General features: G+C 53.4%; 1 protein-coding gene across 2 annotated transcripts in view; it reads right to left on the bottom strand.

Annotated features, from left to right (window-relative positions):
• LOC122201876 (transforming acidic coiled-coil-containing protein 2-like) overlaps positions 1 to 25823 on the bottom strand; it is a 125766-nt gene that overhangs the window by 85023 nt on the left and 14920 nt on the right. For both annotated transcript variants that reach the window (XM_042907839.1, XM_042907838.1), the window contains exons 2-3: positions 24492 to 24617; positions 13542 to 13676 (exon numbers count right to left, since the gene is read on the bottom strand). The gene's annotated coding sequence lies outside the window, so the exon portion shown is untranslated. The remainder of the gene's footprint in view (positions 1 to 13541; positions 13677 to 24491; positions 24618 to 25823) is intronic.

Genomic DNA, 25823 nt, shown 5'->3' with positions numbered 1-25823 from the left:
CCTTCTTGATGAGAAGCATCTTCCCCTAAACAAGTGCCCTTAAGGAAATAAGGAGTCGATAAAATGAGGTCCTCTTATGTGGAATCCCAGCAACTCAAATGTCATGACACAGTGACACTTCACTTAGCAGGCTGCCACCGACTCAGTGATGCCAAAAACGCCACCAAGAACGCGGGGAAAAACAAATAACGATGTGGGCACCGGTGAGGTGGATGCCACGGAAGTCCAAACGTCACGAGTCTGTGTTGTGTGCTTACAGAAGAACTTCTGACATCTTCGTTTAGGGCCTCTTGATGCTCAGCTGGCACATGATTAAAACAAATTTGGTTACCTAGTAATTCAGCTGACAGAAAACGTCAAACTAAAAAAAGCAGGGGAGGGAGAGCGACTCCAGAGGACAAGGGCCGCAAGGGCCTGCTGCTGTTCATGTGCTCACGCTCCCCTCTCTACCTCTCTCTCTCTCTCTCTCTCTCTCTCTCTCCCTCTCCTTATTTCAGTTCGGGTCATGATCTCACGGTTCGTGAGTTTGAGCCCCACGTCAGGCTCCGTGCAGGCAATGCAGAACCTGCTTGGGATTCTCTCTCTCCCTCTCTCTCTGCCCCTCCTTCTCTCTCTCTCTCTCTCTCAAAAATAAATAAACTTAAAAGAAAAAAGCGAGAAGGTAGACAAACCATTCAAGCCACACCAAGGAAACTCAAAACAACAGCAGTCCAGAGCCATCATCCGACCCAGCGTCAGTGCTCTGTAGACCCAGCCCCGGGTCATGGTTTATCACGAGAACTGCATATAACACAGACACCACCCCCTAGCCCCCACTCCTGCCTCACCCTCCTCCCTCCCTCACCCCGTCCCACCCCAAATCGTTCCGCAAAGGTTCAATCGTAGGTTCGTACAGCGAGAAAGCACAGATTCCATCTGAAATGACTAAAATGCCAGCGGTTAGCACTCCAAGCACTCACGCCCTCAGCTATCCACACCTGCAGCGAGCACCCACCCGGCCACGCTACTGTCTACAGCTGAGCCTACAGACGCCATGCACGGTTCCCCTCTGCTTACTCCTGATCTTTCTTCCGGAGGTGCTGCCTTCCTTCCCATCTCTTCATTCCCAGCTGGTTCTCCAGACTTTTCCCTGCCCCAGGCACAGCGTGCCCCCTCTACAGCAAACCAGTGATCCCTGAAGCTTCTAGCAGTGGCTGCAATGAAACCGTGAACTCAGCCCCTCTTGGGGCCTCTGGATCACCGCACACATATTCTGGGACCCTGCTGGCAAGCTAAGTCCACGTCGACCGGCCCCACTGCCGACCCTCCTACTCATGTCCTCAAGACACCCTCGAAACCTGGATAAATCGAGGGATGCACCCACGATTTCTAAAACAATTAGCGATTCAACACATATTAACACCCTTGCCATGTACCTGGCCTATAAACGTTGAGTAAGACAAGTCTGTCCTCAAGTTACTTACTGACACATACCGGAAAGATCGGCCGACCTGCCAAATCTCTGTACCTGAGAGATAAACTATGTGCTAGAGACTTTTAAATCCCACTGGGCCACAGTCAAGGTGGGGGAGCAAGTTGAAACACCTCTGAGACTGCAAGAGAAACAAACTTGGGCCGCTCTCCCTTCGCCTGCAGCCTCGGAGAGGTCTCCAGTTGCCATAGCAGCCGTGCTCTCCAAACAGGACCGATGGACCCCTGCACTGCTAATTAGCCCAAGCACACATGCTAAAGAAAAGTAGGTCAGATCACAGAAAATTCCATCTGGGGAACGCTAAGAATGTAAACACCGATGGAGGAGGCCCAGGTCCTGTTTCTTCAAGTTGCTGGCCTTCACCGCCATCCAGTACACCGTGGTGGGGGCTGTGGGCCGCTGCCCAAAACCGCGTGAACCTTCTCTTTAGGGAGCCGGCTCTGACCGTACTACCACCGCCTGCTTGCGTCTTGCTCCTCCGTCTGAGGCCCCCAAAGTCCAACCCACGTCACACCACTCTGTGCTCGCTGACGTCTCCCTAAGGTTCCAGTTGCTGGGAGCTGTTCCATTTCAGCCCTTGCGTGTGGCCCAAGTTCAGCGACCACACGCGAACGTGAGCCCGAGACCAGCACATCCGGCCAGCAAACAGGACCAGGTGCGGGCACGAATGGCACCCTGCTGGCACATTCCCCACCAGGTCCGACAGATCTGGGATCCTCGTCCCCGGGTGTGGGAGACACAGCTTGGATGTCACACGACCTTGCTCCAAAAGCTGACCACTGCCTTCGGGAAGAAGTCCCAATTCCATATCCTGGCTTTGATCTTGTGACACGCTCCACCCTGTACTTGAGCAGGGCCAGGGTCCTCCCTGTGACCTCGCTGCCGAGCAGGCGCCCTCCCCACCTTCCCCAGCTCTCTCAATGCCTCCCAGGTATCAAGCCACAGCCCCGGGCCAGCTCCTGGAAGGGTCAGTCCCAGCCGGCCCTCAGACTTCTCTCGACCGCTGGCAGGTGGGAGCCTTGGTGCATCCTTGTCCCATCCCACTTTATCCGTGTGTCTGCACCTGCGCTCTGCTCTCCAGCCACACGGTGTGCCCTACGTACAGCCAGGGCTCCATAAAGACATGCGGTGTGAAACCACAGAGGGCATGGGCAAAGGTCCTGGCAAACGTCTTGAATTGTTTGATGAATAGAGAAGGGGGAGAAGACTGATGGGTTCTATCAATCTTCTAGACTCCAACATTCAACCTCACATGCTCACCCTCGGGAGCCTGAGTGGTTTCCTTGGGCTGAAGCGCAAGCTCAGGTAAAAATCCCATCCCTTCCAGAAAGTTCTCTCGCGTTCTTCTTGGAAAGGGCTGCTCTACTATATGTCTTCCTCACCATCTTCACCATATCCGCATGAGACCTTCCAGAGTTCCTTTCAAACAAAGAAGTTCCAAAGACTACTCTTCATGGGGAACATTCTTTCAATTCTGTCACGACAGAAAATGGAGGCTGTGGGTTTTACTGTTATGCCCAAAGAGGCAACCCAAAATGAGCTAGAAATCGGTCAAGAGAGAGGGGACTCACTTTTGTTTCTAAATGAAGCATGCAGGTTGCAATTTTAACCTTTGATTCCTACAAGAAGGAAGGCAGGGGGGCGCCTGGGTGGCTCAGTCGGTTGGGCGGCCGATTTCGGCTCAGGTCACGATCTCACGGTCCGTGAGTTCGAGCCCCACGTTGGGCTCTGGGCTGACAGCTCAGAGCCTGGAGCCTGTTTCAGATTCTGTGTCTCCCTCTCTCTGACCCTCCCTCGTTCATGCTCTGTCTCTCTCTGTCTCAAAAATAAATAAAACGTTAAAAAATATTTAAAAAAAAAAAAAAGAAGGAAGGCAGGCTGATGGGGGAAACCTCGGGGGCTATGAAAAACTTAAGTTAGTGCCAAGAAGTCTCATCACATGAGAAAGGAATTAGTGGCAAACAATGCACATCCAAGACGACAAAATAAGAGCCTCAAACACCTTTCTTCCTTTACCAAATCCATTCAGCTCTTTTGAGATGGAAGTTGTAGGAGATGCTCCTGAGATAAACTTTCTGGAAAATATACCCTACGTAATTTAAAAACAATTTTTTTAAGTTTATTTATTTTGAAAGAGAGAGAGAACACAAGCAGGGGGGAACAGAGAGGGAGAGAGAGAAGATCCTGAGCAGGCTCAGCACTGTTAGCACAGAGCCAGCAGGATGCAGAACTCAAACTCACAAACCGTGCGATCGTGACCTGAGCTGAAATCAAGAGTCAGATGCTTAACCGACCGAGCCACCCTGGTGCCCGCTCTACCTAATTTCAAAAAGGATTTAAGCTTCCATTTCAAGGGAGCAAAAAAGAGGGGCACCTGGGTGGCTCAGCTGGTTAAGCATCCAACTCTTGGTTTCAGCTCAGGTCATGATCTCACAGTTTGTGGGTTTGAGCCCCACATAGTACTCCGTGCTGGCAGTGCAAGACCTGCTTGGGATTCTCTCTCCTTCTCTCTCTGCCCCTCCCCGGCTCCCCCCCCCCCCACCCCGACTCAAGAAAGAAAGAAAAGGAAAGGAGGGAGGAAGAAGAAACTCAGGTAGAAAAGGTGTAGAAAAGCCAGAGGGGGTAAGGTTATTCCAGAAGCCCTTGTTGGAATAAGTTGCAGTCTCCCAACAGCCAAAGCAAAAAGGGAAACGATCGCGATCCGTTACATAATTCACAACACCCAGTAAGTTTAAAAAAAAAAGTCACTCCGCGGATGAGCAGGTGTTTCTATGACTGACACTCTCAATATATTCTTTCCTGTGGGTCCTCTGCCAAGAGCCCATGAATATGGTGGCCCACACCTTCAACAGCACCCTTCAATTTCAAAGCCTGCTTCCACGAGCAAAGCAGCAGCTACTCGGCTTCCCCCAGCAATCGGGAAAATCAGAAAGCGAAGAGGTTCGCAGAGGATATGTTTCAAGTTGTCCCATCCCTCGGAGAGGGTCCCCACCATCCATGTTGTCACGGCAACACGGTTCTAGAAGAGGAAGCAAAGGTCAGCGTTACGAGGGTTCCGCCAACGAAACGATGCCTTGGAGCCTCAATCCCCCCTCAAAGAGGGAAGGGAGCCTGTCTGGCTCATCTCTCAGTGACTGTCGGTGCGAGCACGATGCCACCAAGTGCAGAGGAAGCCGTAAATTTAGCAAAACATGCAGGACACCGTGAAGTCACTGAACCCGATTCCGCGGAAGTGCTCAAAAGCCACCCGAAGCCGTGACAAACGGCATTCTGTGAACGAATGAAGAAGAGACACTCAGGAAGGTGAAGAAGGCGGCTTCAGAGAGGCAATGTCAAGATCAAGGAGCTGAGAGGAGCCCTTCAGAAAACTGTTTAAGCCCCTGCGTATTTACAGAGAAGGGTCTCTGCTTCAGCAGCAAGAGTCAAATGTGAGGTGAGAACACAGCCCCGAAAACCTGTCAGAATAATAGGGGCAGAACTCTTTGTTCATTCTAAATATTAACATATGGCTATCATGAAAGCCTACATCTTAAAAAAAAAATGAAAGCCTACATCTTGTTAAATATAAAATAAGCCATTTTCGTAATTTTTCATGTGTTTTTTTTTTTCAAGGTAGAGTCGCAATTAAACCTTTTCCCCGCTATTCCCATACAACTTTGACTTAAGCGGATGCATTTTATGTGGCCTTTCTCAGGTAACAGTTGTCTTTTTTTTTTTTAATTTTTTTTTTCAACGTTTTTTATTTATTTTTGGGACAGAGAGAGACAGAGCATGAACGGGGGAGGGGCAGAGAGAGAGGGAGACACAGAATCGGAAACAGGCCCCAGGCTCCGAGCCATCAGCCCAGAGCCTGACGCGGGGCTCGAACTCACGGACCGTGAGATCGTGACCTGGCTGAAGTCGGACGCTTAACCGACTGCGCCACCCAGGCGCCCCTCAGGTAACAGTTGTCTTTAGAGAATCCAGGCTGTTCCTATAACTGCCGGTATTACGCTAGGTTTAAGATCACAGGCAAAAACAAACAGGGTGGCCCAAGGTGGACATCGGGCCCAATAAAACTCTGACCTCCAGAGTTCAAGCCCGCCCTTAGACACAACGTCAAGTTTCGCTCAGACCTGGGAAGAGAGAAACGGTGGACTAGCCTGGGCCAGAGGTGACTGCCTCTGCTGCAGATCAAGAACATCACCAGTGTTACCCCTCTTTCTTCTCGGGGAAATCTTTCCAAGAACAGAAAATTCCATAAGCACTTTTCAGTGCCTGTTAAGAGAGATTAAATACGGTACTTGGTTTGAATGTTGATGTGTTAATCCACTGAGTTCCTCTAGAGCTTAAGCTTAAGGTGTTAGAGGTTACTTGGTCCCAGGGAAGAGAGGCCTTTGAAGAAAAACATTCAGTTGCAGGCAGAGAGGGGATCTCCCAGCTGCCAAAATCAGCAGCAGGCTGGTTTCTGAAGCCAGACTGGTGAAAGAGGTGGCGAACTTTAGGCCCCGCCACCTGCAGCAGGAGAGGGGTCCTGCCCGGGGCTCCAAAGAGGCCGGTCGGGGTGGAAATGCTCCCAGGAGGAAAACACAAACAGGTGCAGCCAGAAGCTCCAAGTGTCTCGCTTCTTCTCTCACTGCGAGCAGAGAGCGGGTCCTCGCGGCTCCCCAGCAGCAGCTCCCCGCGCTAGGCAGGGCACAGGGCGGCTGGTCTGAGGGGGCACGACTCTCCGTGCCTGAGGAGCAGTGACACGGAGGCTGCCATGGGGCTGGCCTCATTGCGAGCGGTGCAGCCAAAGCCAGGCGCCGAGGACCAGAACTGCTGACTCAAGGCTCCGTGACAGAACAGAATCCAGAACGGCTGGGCCGGAAATAGCATCGTGAGCACCTACTGATAGCATAATTAGCATAGCGTCTGAGGCGTGTGCTGTGCGCTGTGTGTGTGTGTGTGCGTGTGTGCGTGTGTGCAGACGTGTGTGTGTGTGCACGCGCGCGTGTGTGCGTTACCAAGCCCTAAAAATAATACCCTCTTTTCATAACCTTCCCAGCGGGCCTGTCTGTGTAATTCCATCCACACCCTGTCTAGTCGTCGCTGGACGCAATTAGCCTGTAACTGTGTCTGAAGATAAGGGATTATTTTCCCGAAATACTCAGATTTTCAGGAACTGATTTGTCCACGTGAAGGCAATCTTTCCCTGACAACAGACCGACCCAATTCCTGCCTCATCCGCTGACTTTAAGGAAGCACGTGTGAGAGGTACCACTGGGTTTCCTAGCCGCTTTCAGAGGCCGGGTACGTATTCAGTTTTGACGCAGAATACGCGCCCGCTATATTTACATGGTTTTGCATCTCTTGAAGTTTTTAATCCGGAAAGAGATGAAGGGTTTCTCCTTCGCGTGAGCATTTCCACGGTGCAGCGACTGCCCAGCCTGGGAACATGCCTCTGCTCTCCAACACGGCGTGGCTCCTTTGTTTCTGGGAGGTCAGCAGCTGACCAGAGGGGCCTGCTCTCACCCCTTCATCCCAGGGTAGCAACCCCCCCCCCCCCGCCCCCCAGCGTCCTTAGCATCCGGTTTCTCCTTAGGAAACAAGTTTGGGCAAGGTGGGCTCCTGGAGGGCTGAGGCCACAACTCCCATATGCCCCACGGAATGCCCAGTGCTTAGCCCATAGCTGGGCACATGGGAGGCTCTTGGCCACTATGGGGACACAGGGATGGGTGGATATCCGGGTGGACAGACCCGTAATCAGGGGCACAGAGGAGAGAGGCCAAAACTGAAATTCTCTCCAACTGAGGCCAGAGCTTACGGAGAATCACGGAAATGATCCTAGGTCTTCCCACTGCTGTCACATGCGAAGCCCAGAGCCACGCCCCCCAGCTTCCCGACCTCAGCTCCACCCCCCTACCCCCCCATCGACAAGTCTTGCTTTGCGTATGTGTGATTTTGGTGGGGAGGGGAGGGTGGGGTGCCCAGGAATGAGGTTTGAATTAAACTCACTTCCTCACTCACCTAATTCGGAAAGATTAATGGATAATAGGGGAAATTTCTCATTTACCTGAATCCTTAAACTGACTCAGAGAAGTTACTGAACCCCTCTGATCCTCAGTTTCCTCATTTGTGCACTAAAAACCAATAGGACCTTCCCACCAACATGGATATTGCAAGGTGTAAGTGAAATAACATACCAAATGTTCTTAGTACAGCAATGCCAGGCATACAGCAAGCGCTCAATACACGTCAGCTGCGGCTGCTGCTGTGCTGTTTCACGGAACAGCAAGAAGTCATTCTGTCCCGGGGAGCACTCAGTGTCCCTGCCTCACTGACGCTCACAGCATCCAGGGATACCAAGCCCAGAGCTCCTCATTCAGGAGGAGGAGTTAGAAGCTGGGCAGGCTCCCTGGAGTAGGAGTCTGCTGAGACACCCGACCCAAACGGTTCCCACCACAACTTTGCTCTCAGAGCTTGTAACCTCAGGCAAGGTCCTGACCTCACTGGGCCTCAGTTTTCCCATCTTTAAAACGGGGACAATAAAAAGGGGGAGGGAGGGAAGCCCCCATCTTTCTAAACCTGAGAAAGGTCACAGGATCCTATGGTTTGCAAAGCCACCAGGCAAGGATGCTCAATGAGATGGATTTTTAAAGTCAGGAGAAGGGGCACTTATTGGGGGCACAAAGTGGGCAAGCCATCCCCAAAGAGCCGGCCGTCCTCTGCCTTGTAGCCAGGACATGAAAAGCTGGGACTGCATGCTGGGTGGCACTGCATGGGGAGTTACACCCCTGCCCTCCTGAGCCCCATGGGGAATTACACCCCTGCTGTCCTGAGCCCCATGGGGGATTACACCCCTGCCCTCCTGAGCCCCATGGGGAATTACACCCCTGCCCTCCTGAGCCCCAGCCTTGGGCTGCACAGGGAGGAAATGCCGGTGTTAAGCCCAAGGTCCTGGGAGCCCCCGCCTGGAACCATAGCCCAGCCCAGGAATCGCTGTCCCTGCACAGTCCCCTCAGAAGTATGGCCCATGTCTGCAGGGTCACTACTGTATCCCCGGCAACAGCTTGTGAGGCCTGCACAGAACAGAAGCTCAACAAACATGAGGGAGGGAGGGAGGAAAGAAAGAAGGAAGAAAGGGAGGGAAGGAGGAAGGAAGGATAAAAGGAAGGAAGGAAGGGGGGAATGAAAGACACAAAGACAGATTCAGAGCCTCTCGGGCCCCATAGCCACTGCCCTAGTTCAGTTCACCATCACCTCCCACCTCGACCACAGTACCAACCTCCACTGGCCCCGTGACCTCCAGCCTCTTCTCACCATCCAGGTTCCCCTTGGCCATCAGAGATTTTCCCCACCCCCACACTCAGTCCTGACTCTCCCCTGCTTTAAAGGGGAAACAATCTGGGGCTCCTGGGTGGCTCAGTCGGTGGGTGTCCAACTTCAGCTCAGGTCATGATCTCACAGTCCGTGGGTTCAGGCCCCATGTCAGGCTCTGGGCTGACAGCTCAGAGCCTGGAGCCCGCTTTGGATTCTGTGTCTCTCTCTCTCTCTCTTTCTCACTGCCCCTCCCCCGCTTGCACTCTGTCTCTCAAAAATTAATAAACGTTAAAAAATTAAAAAAAAAAAAATACCGGGGAAACAATCTTTCTTTCACACTGTGGGTCCCAGCAGACTCCTCAGTCTGGCTACAGGCTCACCCCCAAACCTGACCACCGCCCGCCATGCCTGCGTCCCTTCCCGCTAACCTCACTACTCGGCCCACAACCACCTGTGTTGCCCCCTCCAGTCCATCCAGGCCTCTCCTGACCCGCTGCCTAAATCTGCTGGGCATCACCACCTCCCCCCGAGGCTGCGATACACAGAGCTCCCCCTCCCTGAAGTACCTTTTCCTTCTTCACCCTCAGCAAACACCTAGAAAACCCATGAAAACACGGCTCCCCCTCTTGGAAGCCTCCCCGACTCCTCCAGGCAGAGGAGACTCTCTTCTGGCTCTTCTGTTCTCAGCCAGTTGGAGAGTTTACGTGCTGGATCACTGCTGTGTCGTCTCCTCTCCCCCAGCACTCCCAGCACCGCTGGATGTCAGGGGAGAGCCCGCATTAATTAAATGCCTCCCATTTGTCAAGCCCTGAGCTACATTCTTCACATACCTCATTTTCTCCTCACAATTACCTCCAAGATGTGGGTACTACTAGCCTCGTTTTAAAGATGGGCAAACGACAGCTCAGAGAGGTCAAGTAACTTGTCGAAGGTCACACAGCTCATTAACGGACAAGAGGCAAGTCTCTGCAGCTTCATGCTCCTCCCCCCGCACCACATCACACGTGGGATATGGCACAGAATCAACCCAGGACGTGTATGCCGAGCAGGAGGATGGATGGACGGGCGGATGGATGGACAGATGGCGAATAAATAAAGCAGAATACCCCACTATATGATCCACTAGACTGAGAGCACTCATCACTTCCTGCAGCTGCTGTAGCAGGCCTGTGACTGCATCTCACGAGCTAAAGAATAAGAGAAGCTGACTGACTGACTGACACTGGCAGGAGCCATGCTAGGTGGGGAAGGGCCCTGAGCCAGGCCTGTGCTGGTGAGAAGCCCTTCCTCCACCCTACCTCCCTGGGGCCCTGTCTTGGATTTCGGGTCTATTTCTCCACCTCCCCTCGGGCAGTCCATGAACGGCCTGCTGCTGGCAACCCCTCTCTTCCCACCTCCAGCTGGGGCTGGAGGCTCTAAGGCATACGCTTGGCTTGGAAGAAAAGCCAAACTCGAAAACTAGCACACAGCAGCCAACATAATACGGGACCAAGGGGGTTACCAGGAATGGAGGGGGAGCTCCCAGACCCCGCTGCCCTGAAACTCTCCACCTTCTGGGAGCTGCGCTGGGCACCCCCGGCCACGCCCTCACTGGCTCCTCACCGAACCCCACGTCAGGTCGGACTCCCTTCCAGGCTGCCCTAGGGGTCCCGGGACTCCAGTCCGGCTGGGGTCACAAAGCTGATGCTCTGCACTTCCTCTGGGGGCACACCAGAGAAGCCCCGCCTGGCTGCCCACCCCTCCTTTCCAGAAGAGGGAAAAAGAACTATGGGGCTAGGGTCTCCGGCCCCACCCCTCCACACCTGCTCTGCCCAGACGGAGGCGGCCAACTTCTACCTACTCCCCTGGGGAAGGAGCGGCCTCCCTCCACTGTGCTCCTCGGCCGAAGCCAGCAGGGTACAGCTTCCAGACAAGCCCGCCCAGCTGCCCCCACCCCGGTTCCCATTCCTGAGACGGGCCAGCGGCCCAAAGCCCCACTCGGATGGCCTGTGCTGGTCCCGCCAGGAGGGTGACGCTCTACAGCAGACCCGTGCCCGGTCTGCCCTGTAAGAAGTGGGTCTTTCAGGCATGAGAATGACCGTAATGACAGGTGGCATATGTAAATAAGGAACGAGCTGGGTCAGACCCGAGTCCGCTCGGGGAAGCTCCTGTTGCCAGAGAGCCTCAGCCTCAGCAACCCGACATCTTTAAAACACAGAGGATGGTCCCGACCCCACCTGCAGAATTAACCACCGAGCTGGGAGCTCACACACGTGCTGGCTCCGAGGGCGTGGAACGCTTTTGAAGGGGTTCACGTCTCTAACCTGGGGGAAGAGGGTACCACCCCGGGTGGGGTGAGGGAGTCACGCAGTCCAGCTCCTGCCAGGAAAATCCCTCAAGTCCGGGAGAAGTGTGGAGAAATCTGGGGCTGCCCGACGTAGGCAGGGCCCAGGGGACATCTCACCAGAAACCCCGGTGAGCCAAGGCCACCTGCCTGTCCCCCCCTCCCCAATCCCAGGCTGCAGTTTGGGGTGGCATTTCTCAGGGGTGTTATGCCCTGGGCCTCCTGTATCAGCATGGGATCACTTCCTCCTTGCAGGAAGCTGCTTCTTAATCTCACTTCTTCCAGGTCTTTCCAGGCAGCCCTTGGCCAGGCTTCCAAGTTACCAGTTCCTGTGGGACAGCTGTCCCCGGCAGGCCGACAGGCACGTCAGTCAGTTCTGAACAGGGATGTTGTTTGCTCAGGTTCACCCCTCTTCCCCCACCGGCCCAGGTACCAACATACCAGGCTCGTTGCCACAAGCCTCCAGAGGCTCCAAAAACCCGTGGTCAGCTGTAGCTGCCTTGGCATGAGTGAGGGCTTTGGACTTGTACTGCTAGAAATTCTTTATCATTGACTCTCTGCCTGGCTGCAGCCTCTTAGAGCTCACCACTACAGGATGCTGTCTAGAATGCTCTTATGGGTCAGGGGGTCTGCTGAGTGTGGAGGCTGCAGAGGGCAGGGCCGGAGGCGAAGGGAAGGCCAGAAGCCCAGCCACCGCAGTGGACAGCGTCCCTCCCAGGACAAGCCCTTTGCTTCAGGCAGGGTTGCACACGGAGCTCTCTCTCCTCCCCGCGGCCTCTCTCAAAGTCACATCTGTTCTCCCAAAGGCTTGTGCCCTAATGATTACCAACGGGGATGGGGGAAGGGAGGGGGTGTGAAAATTCCCAGAGAAAAGCCATTTGCCCTGGAAACGTGGGGTTGTGTCATCATTTCCACAGCAGCCATCAGAAGCAGGACGAGGCAGCAGGAAGCCGCCCAGCATGCTTGCAAGAACAGAACATCTGTCCGTTCGGTAATAAGATGTGCCCTGGGCCTTCTTTGTCAAGACACCAGGCCTCACTGCCCCGCCACTCCCCTCCAAGCCCAAAGAGGAAAAGATAAAACCACAGAGGTGGGGGGAGCAGGGACAGACTGCACCATGCGTGTGCACGGTGAAAACACAAAGAAGGCACGCCAGCTCCAGCAAGAGAAGCCTGGCTGCAAATGGGAACAGATGCACAATGTATCTCCAAACCATGAGACCAACGAGAACTTCAGACTCTCCGGCCCAGGCTCGTAAACAACTTCCATTTCAGCAAAATGAAATTTTCATCTGTGCATTTTTGAAACTTAAGTTGAGAACCTCCACGACCCACACCAGAGGGGAAAAGACAAGTTTTATTTGGATCCCTGGATCTAGGCCACAGCCCCGTGGCTAAGAGCAGCCAGGGAGAGAGAGGACTTAGCAAAGTCTGCAGGTGCAGTGGAGGGTGTTTTTAACCGCAGCCACGCCTGGTCTCGTCTTGGCCCTGGGCAGGACACAGAGCCTCAGGACAGTCTTGGTCAGTGCAGAATCCAGTCCTGCCCTGCCAGGCAGCTAGGGAGAGAGCCTTTAAAAATGCAAATTTGGGGCGCCTGGGTGGTTCAGTCAGTTTGAGTGTCCGATTTCAGCTCAGATCATGATCTCACGGTCTGTGAGTTCGAGCCCCGCGTCAGGCTCTGTGCTGACAGCTCGGAGCCTGGAGCCTGCTTCCGATTCTGTGTCTCCCTCTCTCTCTGCCCCTCCCCTGCTCATGTTCTACCTCTTAAAAATAAATAAACATTAAAATAAAAACAAAAATGCACATCTGATTGTATCTCTATCCTGCCTCAGGGCTGCTGGACCCCCTCAACATAAAGCCCTGGGAGCCAATGAATGGCCCAATGGCCAAAGCTAAGATACTTTGGGCCAAAAAAAAGAATCAAGTGTTATTTTATTATAACCCAAAGGATAAAATAGATAACCCCAAGTCCACATTGATAGAAATAAATGAGTCAATAAATCAGTAAATGGGAACTGAGGTCCCCCAAGGAAGAGGGATTCTGCCAGCAGATGGCCTTCAGACTTGAGCTACAGCTTTGGCTCTTCCCTGGCTCTCCAGCCTGCTGCCCCTACCACCCCCTGCCCCCTGAAGATTTTAGACTTGTCAGTTCCCCAGATTCACATGAGCCAAGTCCTTAACATACGTTTCTCTGTCTGTATCTATATATACCTCCTATTGGATCTGTTTCTCTGGAGACCCCTGATAATACACTCACTCACGAAGGACGCCCCCATGGTGACACAGACACCTGCCTGCAGGGGTAAACTCCACATCGGCTACAGCCCAAATTCATGGCATCACAGATCCAGATTGTCAACACCTTGCTGGTGCCATACCCGATGGCAGCTGAGTCCAAGGCCTAGGGGGAAGAGACCACCAGGCCCCTCCTCTCCAGCGACCGTGGAGGGAAAGTTTAGTACAATACCTGCTTAAGTCCTTGGCCAGACCCTGGCAGGAGAGAGCGGAAGCTTCTACTCCATCACCAGCTGGGGCAGAAGGCAAAGACACATGTTCTGAGGCTCGGGGAGTGAGATCCGCACAGGCAGCAGCTGGGGAGGTGCTGGGGACACAAAGGGAGAATTATTCCCAGTGGAACTTGGCTCATTAATGGCACATTCATCAGGCCCCCTCACCCCACCCAATTCACCCCACACATGTGGGACGGGCTGTTTAAAGAGCCAGCACATGGCTTCCCTCAATCCCGGGCCCGGTTCCCCGGGGCCTTTGCTTAGACACAGTGGAGGCACCCTCCGGTGCCACAGCCCCCTGGTCAGGCGTGGATGCCTCGTGTGTGAGGTTTCAGCAGAACCTGGTGTTTCCTTGATGGAGGCAGTGCGGGTGCTCAGGACACTCTGTGAGTTGTCTTGTGTGATTTTTCTTCTGGGGAGGGGACTTTTGTATGATCATTTCGAATCATTTTTTTATAGGCAGTGAATTCTGTGAATCGAGGACTACGATACAGCTTTGCAAACGCCCTGGGATACACCCCCTAAAATCCGAGGCTGATAAAAGTCAAGGCCAAAAGGCTGACAGGTAGCCAAGGAACCTGCACCAGGGACCTGTGGGGACCCTTTGAGAGGTTGGGGGGGGTGCGGGTGCTCAGAGATCTATAGCAGAGCGGCATCCCACATTCAGTGGGTGAGCGCCCCCTGCTGGACATCCAGGGAAATACCCGGAGTGCAGAGAAGGCCCCTGGGTGGGGACCTTACGTAGGAAGGACAGCCACCTGCAAACACATCCTCAAGCAAAGAGCTCAAAACAGGTTTGATGTTCAACTCTGGCAAAAAGCAAGGCTCACGGTGCCGTCCACAGACTAAAGCTTGGGAACAGTTTTCGGGGGGAGTCGGCCCTCCCAGCCTCCCTCCAGCCGTCCACTCTACTGCCCACAGGGAAGCTGGCAGGGCCGAAGGCGGCCCAGTTATAATTATGTGACTCAGCACCAAGGGCCTGAAACCAGGCCTGAGGTTGGAGCCAGGGTCTGAGGTTTCCGAGCCTCTGGTAGAGGGCTCATTTCTTCCCTCTGTGTGGGAACCCCTGCAGGAAGCCCCCCGGGTGGCAGAAATACAGGACCCCTGGGTCTCAGTGTCAAGAATGTTCTGCTAATTTCCATCCATCTCCACCAGGTCCACCTACGTGTGGTTGGCCTCCTGGTGTGGAGCACAGCTGCCAGGGGCGCCCTCACACCCCATGCACCCTCTCTCCAATTCCCCGTCGCTGCTTAACAGGTACTACGGGGTCCGCCTCGGCCTCAACCCCCGTTTCCACCGCCCTGGCCCTCACGTGCCCTGCTCCCACCAGGCCGGCCTCCCTCAGCGCCTACAACACGCGCTGCCTGGGGTGCTCCTGGACTTGCAGCCCTTCCCCAAGCCAGCAATCCCTCAGCCTCCGCGCCCCGGCTTGGGCATTACTAATCGACAGCCACAAAAACAGCAGAAGCTCAACCCCACTGGGAGCTCAGTCTGGTGTGCCTGGTCCCGTGCGCCCTGTCCCTGGTACCTTATGGTAGGCGGCCGGTCCAGCATGCCTGGCGCCGGGTACCTGGTCCTGTGCCCAACACTTTACACATAGGACCTCGAATAACCCTCACAACAACCCTCTGAGGCAAATGTCACCACTCCCCACTTTACAAAGAAGGAAGGAAACTGAGGCGCAGAGAGTTGAGGTCGCTCAGCCGAAGTCATATAGTCGCAACATGTAGCCAGGCCGCCCACAGTGAGCACTGGATTAACAGGCAGAGGGACAGGGAGAGATGGAGTGTCCCAACTGGGCACGACCAGGCCGGGTGTCAGGAACAGAGGCAGAGCGGGAGCCCAGGATGCCTTCTTCCCCCGTGTAATGAGGAGAAAAACAGAGACCAGAGCGTAAGGACCATGGGTAAGCCTGGAGCAAGGCCAGTGCACAAGTGGACAGAAATTTACTAGTCCCCGATTTCGGTTCCTACGGGAGTGACAGTGCTCCCTCCTCGGCAAGCCCCGTAAAGATCTGGTTTGATTTAATGTGAGCTGGAGGAAGGCGATACAGACCGTGGTTCTGCTGCTTCCAGAAAACTCTGGGCAGGGGAACGGCAGGGGAAGGTTTCCGTCTTTGAAAACCCTGGCGGAGAGAGTGGGAGACGCGGCCTGGGATCTGTGGCCCCAGAGCAAAGCCAAATCCACGGGCGAAGAGCACTGACAGTCACACTCCGCTGAGGGGCGTGCCCACAGGTGACAGGTACTTCCCTGCCCTGGGAACACTGGGGGTCCCCTCAGATCTAGCCTGGAGGCCATGGAGCCTGCGCCCTTCACCCTCCCTCCTGCTGGCCCACCACCAGGGCCACACCCTTCCCGCACCAGGCTCTCTGAGCCAAAGGTACCAAACAAATGAATCAACTGCTCTGTTAAGAACAGAGCCCCCCCCCCCCCCCCAGGGGCCTCCAGCTGGCTGCTGGCCCATTGCCAGGGGTCAGGGGGGTCAGGCCCCAACAGGGAAGCGCTCAGTGACTCAGATCAGCGCCAGAAGCTGGGATTGTCCTCATCTCTCCATCACCCCTTCCTGCTGAGTCACCTCCTTCTCCTTCCGGAACCTCTCTGTCCCGGCCACCTCTGCTGGTGACGACGGCTACGACTTCTCTGAGCAGGGCTCCTGCACGCCCCGCTCTGCCTGCCTCCTCTGTCCCCTCACACCTACCCCCACGGTCACCAGGATAACCCAGCTCGAGTTCTGATAAGGTCCTTGCCCTGCCTGAAAGCCTCCCCAACTTTCTGCAGCCTTAGGAACCTAGGTGAAAAAAACTCCCTGGCCTCCCACACCCCATCTCTGTCCCTGTCCCCTCCCAGGTTTGTCCTCTCCCTCTCTCTGTTCCAACCCCACCAAGCTGGCCCCCTGATGCCCCAGGCTGCTTCTGTGCCTTGGCTCAAGCAGACCGTGCCCCTGAATGCCTATGTCTCTCGCCCCCTCCCAGCCCCCCCCATAATCATCCTGAGGGGCCACCAAACTACCCCCTCCCCAGGTGGGGGTAATATGCCCATCCTGCATGGCCAGGCTGGGCCCGGCCCCACCTCTGAGCACCTCATTTTCAGCTAAGGTGTCCTGCTCCCCTACTAAAGTCTCAGCCACTGTGGCCTCTCCGGCCCCCAGCACAGAGCCTGGCACGTGAAAAGTGCTCAACACAGGACAGCTCCTTCCCTGCGTCCCCCACACATAGGCCACCGACAGCAGGACACCTGTGCAATCTTCTTGGAATCCCAGTCTGAGGCAGGACCAGTAACCTGACTCGAGGGCAAAATGGAATGCAAAGTGAAAATACAGAGCCCCGCATTCCAGAAGGATCAAGAATCTCAGGACGGTGACAGCACACCATTGAAATAAGCACAGGGCCCTGGGCGACTGTCTGGGTGGCCTGCCCACAGGGCCAGCCCTGGTTCTAGACGCCAAGCAGGAACTTACACAGGGTCCCTGTACTGCCCCCCACCCCGCCCCGAGCCTGAGCTGCCCTGGGGGACAGCGTTGCTAGACAAGGTGGGGACAATTCAGCCCCTCTGTGCCAGCTTCTGTCTGTACCCAAGCCTCCCTGACCAGCAGGGGCTCGTCCTCAGACATCGCGGTCAGGGAGCCGGGCCCTTGGCAATGGCCAGCACCCCTGCCAGCCCTCAGCGGGAACTCCCGGACGGCCACCGAGCCGGCACAGAGGAAGCCAGGGCACCCCGATGCAGGCCTCACTCGTGAATTCTCATTTCATTTCTGCGCGGTACTAACTTTCTCTTGCCTCGATTTCTTCTATAAAATGGGCCGGGGGTAGGGTGTCTGAAGGCCTTTTTAATAAAACTCTGAGCTCCCTTTTCTCATTTAAGGAATTAATGTTTTCCAAGCCTTAGTGGAATAACAAAGAAGCTGAATTCACATTCACAGCATGTTTATCTTTTCGGAAAATGAAGGAAATGTTGATTTAATTTAAGCCTTTTTTGTTCAAGAGAAGAGTTAACAAGAAGAGGCCACATGAGCCACCACACCTCCTTCCAGCAGACAGGCATGACTTACTGATCATGGCACTCTTTCCTGCTAGGCCCAGCTGGACAAGACCTTAGAATCCTTCCTAACGCAGACGGCGAGCCATGGCTAATGGCCAGACTTCGCCATCTCCGATTCAGTGCCTCACCCAGGTCCCCACAAACAACAACTGGTCTCCTAACCGTTTGGATGCAGTTTCCGCCCCACGCAGGAACCGGAGACACACGGACGATGTCCATTCAGGGCTTCCGTTCAGCCTGACAGGCCTGTGAGTTCAGCCATGGCAAGATGCTGCCAGTAACTGTTACCTTTGGATTGCCTGTTCCGGGCTTTTGAGTCCTTCCCGGCAGATCCCCCACTGACCTGATAGCGAACTGCATTTCAGAGATCGGCCGGAGGTGCCAAGCTAAGCCCCTGTCCAAAGACAGACACCAGAGTGACCTGGCTGTCACGGAGGGCGATAATATCCCCCAAACCCCGGGCAGAACACAGCACGTCCTGTCGGGCCAGATGGGCGACACCACCTTATCTCCCATTTCGTATCGCCATCTGGAAGGTATTAGCACAACAGGCTTTCCTCCCAGGCTCTTGATTTTTTTCCTTCTTGAATTCCCAAGTGCACACAATCACGTAATAGGGCAAAGGCTAAGGCCAAAGACTCGATTCAGATGGAAAGTCAGATACAAGCTAGAGGGGAGAAAGCACTTTGACACTGTTGCTCTGGAGAGCTAAGCTTGGCCGGTCGGGGCCCCGGACAGCAGGCCAGCAGAGGCCTGTGCTTCCCTCCATAAGACAGTCTCAGCAATGGGAGATACACTCCTCGGAGATGCAGCTGCTGCAAAGCCTGAGTCCCAAGGTGCCCAGACAGGCTTGCAAACTGGCTGGAAGCTCCAAGGCAGGCCCCTCGAGCTATTTCTAGTCTCTCTCGAGATAAACCAGCATGTGAAACTCAGCCCATGCGAGAGAGTGTGAACAGGCCCTAAACATCCTGACCTTCACACGTTCAACAAGGGGGGCTGGCTCCACACAGTTAACCCTGAACTGGCTTATCAGTTCCTTCCCAGAACATTCTTACCCTGTTTCCCTCCACAAAGCAAGCCTATGTTCAGAGATGGGAAACTGCTTTTGAGCTTGACCCAAGCAGAACTCAGGCTAGTTAATAAACTAGAGGAAAGGCCATAAACACCACCCCAACGCCATCCGAGGGCCTTTGATCTGGGTCACGAATTCCCCCCCAGTGGCCAGTGGCTCTGTGGTTACAGAGACTGCAGAGAGGGGCATGCAGAGGACGGAGGAAACTGATCTCAGGTGGCCAAGATGTAGCGATTTATTCAGAAGGGAAAAATCTACCTACACAGATAAATTTGCTCAAGATCCGTGAAAAACCAAAACAAGGACAAGGTCATGCGTTCGTCTGAGATATGAAATTGGCAATATTTGAACCCTGCCAACATGGCAAGTGATAAGCTTCCATGTAATAGTAGCCAGCTACTTGGAAACTCAAAGGCCCTGTCCGAGCATGCAGATGCACCCCAATTTACTCGGCCAACTGGGTACTGGCCACATCAACTGGATTCGTAAACGTGTACCTTTAACATACCATTTATCTATTTATTTATTTAAGAGAGAGACAGAGAGAGAGGGAGAATGGGAGTGCGCGAGCAGGGGAGGGGGCAGAAGGAGAGAGAGAGAATCTTAAGCAGGCTTCACGTTCAGCATGGAGCCCAACACAGGGTCTCTGATCCCACAACCCTGGGATCATGACCTGAGCCAAGATCAAGAACTGGGATGCTTAACTGACTAAGCCACCAGGCACCCCAACACATACCTTTTAAATGGCATAAAGGAATTCTGTCACTTATTTATTTTATATCTATTGTTTTTGGAATTGAGAGAAGATTTTTGCGTGATCCCTATTCTAAATTAAAAACAACAACAGCAACAGTAATACGTTCACTCTGTCATGCAGTTTTTACGATACGGTGCTTGCTTCAATAAAAGTTTGGTTAAACTCGGCGAGGCAGTTGAACCCGCTCCTGCATACCCACAGCTGAAAATCTTTTGGTGCAAACGCTGCCCCCAAAATAAACGCATGGCTCAGGAGCAAGAGGAAAAACAGAAGCTGTAAATCTGCATGAATTCCCTGTCTTTCAACTTCAGAAAATTCTGAAGTTTCCGACCGTGGTAACTCCATAGCGAGGCTATGACACTGGCTGGAGCTATGCCCACTCCTGGCTCTCTCGTCTGACAGTGGGAATCAGAAACTCGAGCCACCAGCTGCTAGGGGCAGATGTCTCCAATCCTGAAGAGCTGCAGATAGCCAGACAGGTCGAGAACGGCACCGCCTTACCTCGTGGCTCTCCGGCTGTGGACCCCAGACCAGCAGCACCATCACCTGGGATCTTTTAGGAATGCAGAGTCCTGGGCTGCTCCCCAGGCCTCCTGAGTCAGAAGTTCTAGGGGCGGGGCAGCAATGTGTGCTGTAACTGGGTTATCTGGATGCACACTAGAGTCTGGCCTCCCTGGACAGGAGTCAGGTGAGTGGCTTTCCAGCTGTGTCCAAGGGAGAGCCCTCAAGGTCTAAAGAGACCCCTCTGTTTGGATTCCTGGCTAAAGGAACTTCCAGGATGTAACCAGAGTGCCCCGTTTTACTCTGTTTAATAAGTGTGGTTTTATTTAAAAAACAAGTTCCGCTGCTTTAAAAACGGTCTTGAAAATACTAAACAGATGGGCCATGGACAGCGTAGTCATTTGCAGAATGTTCTCGAAGGTCTGGGCCCAGGGATGCCAACGGCAAAAAGGGAAGGTCAACCGGTTTAGAGCAGGTTCGGAGGCTCTTCCCTGGGGAAGAAGCAAGGTTTGATGTCCTCCGACGGCTTTAACAGAGAAGAAGGGGGGCGTGCGAATGCCTTTCATTGTATTTGAGAACTGCCTCAGAGATGGGGGTGCCTTTTTTTCCAATTCAGAAAGAAGACGTCTTGTAAGGGAAAGATGTGGCACCAAAGAACCAATAGGTAATCGAGACAGAGGCAGAAAGGTGGCTTAAAGCAAACCCTCCAGTTCCATGCCAAAAAAATATATATTTTTTTAAATTTTAATTTAAATTTAATTTTGAAACTTAAAGTACCAACCTACTCCTAGGGGGAGCAAACCTCTAGAGTGCACCGTCTCAGCCTTCTCTGTCCTGTTTTCTTCCCCTCTGCCTCCCCTGTCCCTACCCTACGCGGGACACGACCCGCGAGGGGATCCGAGGGTGGTGCTGTGGTTTGAATATGTGTGTCCTCCCTCAGTTCACATGTTGGAATCCTAACTCCCAATGTGCTGGAAATAGGAGATGGCGCCTTGGGGATATGAGTATGTCCTGAGAGTCCCCACAAACGGGATTAGTGCCCTTATAAGAGACCCCACAGGGGGTACCTGAGTGGCTCAGTTGGTTGAGCATCCGGCTCTTGATTTCAGCTCAAGCCATAATCTCCCAGGTCATAAGCTCAGGCCCCAAGACTGGCTCCTCACTGACGGAGCAGAGCCTGCTTGAGATTCTCCCTCTCTCTCTTTCTCTCTGTCTCCCCCCCGCCACTCCACTCCTCTTGTGCTCTCTCTCTCTCTCTCAAATTAATTAATTAATTTGAAGTCTGCAGCAAGAAGTCTGCAGCAGGGAAGGGGATCCTCACCTGACCACCCTGACAGACGTCCAGTCTCCAGAACTACAAACAATACATTTCTGCTGTTTATAAGGCCCTCGGTCTGTGGTCCTTTGTCACAGCAGCCCCAGCAGGTAAGACAGGTGGGGTGGGGCGGCAGGGCCATTTCTGAGGTTAAAAAGCAACCAGTGCCCACCTAGAATGCCCTTCGTGGTTATTCTCTGGGATCGGCAAGGTCAGGTACAGCTGATTCCTGTTACCCACAGTAGTTACATTCTATCAAGTTGTTCCGGGAGCTAAACTGTGAACCACCGTTCCCAGCAGGTAAGCTGGGTTAGGTTCCTCTAAGCCCCTGGTCACAACATTTTTGTCAACCCGTCACTACGTAACCTTGTTTTCTGTGCATTTCTGTGTGAAAACATCTTATTTAATAGATATCATGGATTCATTAACATTGAATTTATAGCCAACAGCGTTATAACTCACACCTGAATGAAGCTCATCTAACATGAATGAAGCTTATCTAACATGGATATTTTCTACGGAAGGCACACCACAGCCTTCTTGCACTTAAATACGCTTCACAGCACTTCAGCACTACCTTGGGGGCCATTAAAAATTTTTTTTTAATCTTTTTTATTTTTGAGAGAGAGACAGACATAGCGTGAGCAGGGGAGGCGCAGAGAGAGACAGGGAGTCTGAAGCAGGCTCCAGGCTCTGAGCCATCAGCACAGAGCCCGACATGGGGCTCAAACTCATAGACCGTGAGATCATGACCTGAGCCGAAGTCAGACGCTTAACCGACTGAGCCACCCAGGCGCCCCCTTGGGGGCCATTTTAAGCAGCAAGATCATGAACGAAAAAGCACAAGATTACAAAAGCCATGGCCCTAAATATACCATGCAGACACCTGTTTCCAGTAAGAGAGTTACAATAAGAAGACAGGGCGTCTTCCTCCACCCCCGCTGGGAACAAGGGCCCCAGGCAGCTCAGATTTTTGCTGCTCTGCACATGTTCACAAATGACCACAAGCCATGAGCGTTGATCTCGGGGTTACAAATAAATCTTAGGAAGGGGCAAATTCACAAATATGGAATCAGTGAATAATGAGTATTCTGTGGAAGCAGCTGGTGACCAAAGCCAGACCCACCCTTGCTCCTATCAGCACTGCCTCTTTTCTACTGATTTCCAGTAAAACCAAGAAAATGAGACCCCAGACAAATGTTCAATAACGCTGGCCAGGCACCAAAGTTGCTCATTGAACTCTACCTGCACCGTTCTCCTGGGAAATAAAGCCAGAAAGCTGGCCAAGTTCTCAGCACAGATAAAATCTGTACTTGACCACTGGTTCCTTCCTGCATCCTGTGATCACTCTTGGTCACGGTCAGAGGTGACACAGCCCTACAGTGCGTCATCTTCCTTGGACTTGAAAGGGGCCAGTGATGTAGGCGGAACCCCGTGCACTGTGGGAGGCGGAAACTGGCTCTCCCCGCAGCCGAACACAGGCTGGCAGGCCAGCAGGACCTGCTTGGAATCCCAGTTCCACCACTCTCCAGCTACGTGTCCTTGAACACGTTAACGGAACCGAGCCTCAGTCTGCTCATACGTAAAATGGCGAAGGGGTTCCTAAGAGAACCCCTCACCTCCTAGGGGTATTTGGAGGATTTACAGAGACACCCAATGTGACACACTCAAGTGCGGTGCCTGGGGCACAGAAGGGGCCTTCAGAGCAAGCTTTAAGAGCAGTTATCACTGCCTACTGTGCGGTCTGGGACAAATCATTTAAAATACAGTCTCGGCGGGGGGCGTCTGGGTGGCTCAGTCTTAAGCATCTGACTTCGGCTCAGGTCATGATCTCGCGGTCTGTGAGGTCGAGCCCCACATTGGGCTCTGTGCTGACAGCTCAGAGCCTGGGGCCTGCTTCCGATTCTGTCTCTGTCTCTCTCTGCCCCTCCTCTGCTTGCACTCTGCCTCTCTCCTCTGCCTAAATAAACATTAAAAAATATTAAAAAACAAATAAAAATGAAAAAAAATAAAATACGCTCTCAGGGCTGGGAGGGAACTTCAGAAACACGGACAAGACCCAAAGACACGTGAGTTCTTCTGGGAGCCACAGAACCCCACAGCCAAGTCGCCCTGCATCCAGCGCTCAGAGAGCTTCCGCTTGCCCCTCTGGGTCCCTCCTGTAAAATGGCCAGGGGGGGTGGGTGGGGGAGGGTTGGATGGATGGGTGTGCCCCACCAGCTTCCCAGCTCGGCGTCCATGGGAGCGCCTGTTCAGCACGCTATCCCTGCTGCCATGTGGGGTCACACACTGGGGCTGCTTTACTGATATAAACATAAATTAAAACATCTGTGTATATAACACCTTAAACTTATGCAACGTCATGTGAATTAAATCTCAAAACTGGAAGCGTGTGTGTGTGTGTGTGTGTGTGTGTGTGTGTATTAAATAAACCTATATGCATATATGTGGGGGGGGTGGGGAGGAGCATGTGTATAGAGAGAGATAGGGGCGTGTGTGTGTGTGTGTGTGTGTGTGTGTGTATGTATTAAATAAACCTATATGTATATATGGGGGGGGGGTGGGGAGGAGCATGTGTATAGAGAGAGATAGGTGTGTGTGTGTGTGTGTGTGTGTGTGTGTGTGTGTACTGGCATCTGAACCAAGTCCTGAGGCTGATGCTGGGCAAGCCTCTTGGAAATCAAGTGCCAGTGGGGTTATGCACAGTGCACCTGGACATCTGCAATTTTTGTGGGGTTGCCGAGGCACGTAGTGCAGGTGAGGGAAGAACCCCCGCGCCCCCCCCCACCCCGGCAAAACCCGTCGGCCAAGCAAAGGCACAAGGACCCGGTCCCTCTCCCCATGGTGCTGCTGGCTCCCCTCTGCTCTGACCACAGCTCTCTGCTAACCCAGCTCGTGTCCTGGGAGGTCAGAGGCAGTCAACTGAGTCATTCCTTGGAGAGGTATAAATAGCACGTCCTCTCTCCCAGAGGACTTCTATTTTAAATAGGGGCCCCTGAAGATCACAAGGGAACAGATCTCTAAATCGCTCATTGGGGCGGGGTCTTCTTCGTGTCCCCTTAGGTCCCTAAGGCCCCAAGAAGAGTCCCCAGCCCTGTGCAGCAGAGGCGTGCAAACCTACGTAGGGGTGGCGTTCAGGGGAGGGGAGGGGAGTGGAGGGAGGCAGCCTCAGAGACTGGGCCCCGGGGTCCCACCACCAGACGCAGGCCCAGCCCCCACGGTACCTCTGGGCTGTCAGGTCCCCGGAGACCTGGCTGATGGCTTCACCCTGGTGGGGAGAGGTGGCTAACAGTGGGTTTTCAAGGTCCTCGAGGGCAGCTGGCTGGATGACATCATCCGCTATAGGTGACCTAGGGAGAGGAGAGGAAAAAAACCCAGGCTCAGAAATGTTCCTTGAAGTTTTCAATGTGTTCGAACAGCACAGTTTATCTGGACCCCCAGCAGGCTTTCCGGAAGGATCTGCTTCTACTCCAAGTGTGGCCCACAGGTGGCGCTGGCCCAGGAGGAGAAAACACAGAAACTGAGTCTTTAGAAGCCTGCAGGGCGACTTGATAGAGTAATTTTGTCTGTGGATCTAATAATAAAGGTCAGGACACTGCTAAACATCCTACAATGCCCAGGACAGCCCCACCACAAAGAATTATCTGGCCCAGAGTGTCAATAGTGCTCAGGAAGGAGAAATCCTGGCCGGGTATCATTTCCATTTCCTAGTAATTCATTTAATCGTTTTTTTTTGTTTGTTTTGTTTTGTTTTGTTGTTTAAGTTTTGAACTATATGCCTTAGAAACTTTTAAAAACCGCACTGGCCCTTCATCCACTGAGAAAGTGGATGCCAGACAGCCTCCAAGGGCAGCGGGCTTTGAGAGTGCAGAGGGACACAGGTCACCGTCACAGTCTGGTCAACACAACAGCTCACTCTGCTGGGAAGCCCCTTCCATAATCGGGTACATCTTACTAGTTCATCACGGAGGTCCATGAGTGTTTCTTTCTGATGAACTTGGCTCTGGGCAGCGAGGAGCAGGGCCCTCACTTTTGTTCCGTGAGCAGGCACGGATTGCAGCCTGACTCTTGCGTCGTAAACGAGGAAGAGGCGGGCCCCGTCCTCGTGGAGTTTACAGTCTTAGGCAAGAGTCAGACATTTCTTAAAATGCTTGTTTAGTACCAATCGCAGTCACCACCAAGAAGGAAAGATACAGAAGGCTGTGTGAGATAAAGCCAGGAGGTCCCAGCCGGGAGACAGGGAACATTTCCTTGTTTAGGGGGTAGGGTGAGGCCACCCGGTCAGCTCGCCATAATGAATGTTCACTAACGTGTACTGTGTGCCAGGAACTGCCAGTCTAAGTCCTCATAGATATCACCACATATGATCTTCACGACAACCCTGTGAGGTGGGTACCATCATTAACCTCATGGTAATGGGGTTTTTACAGATATGGGAACTAAGGCGCAGAGAGGCTGAATAACTTGTCCCTGGTTGCACAGCTGGTAAGGGGCAGAAGCAGGATATAAACCCAAGCCTGACTCGAGGGGCAATGTTTTTAAACCACCACTCTAGG

Source organism: Panthera leo, chromosome D2, assembly GCF_018350215.1.
Source record: "Panthera leo isolate Ple1 chromosome D2, P.leo_Ple1_pat1.1, whole genome shotgun sequence".
NCBI classification, from domain to species: domain Eukaryota; kingdom Metazoa; phylum Chordata; class Mammalia; order Carnivora; family Felidae; genus Panthera; species Panthera leo.
The sequence above is the reverse complement of the archived record's forward strand: the minus strand, read 5'-3'. Positions and strand labels throughout refer to the sequence as shown.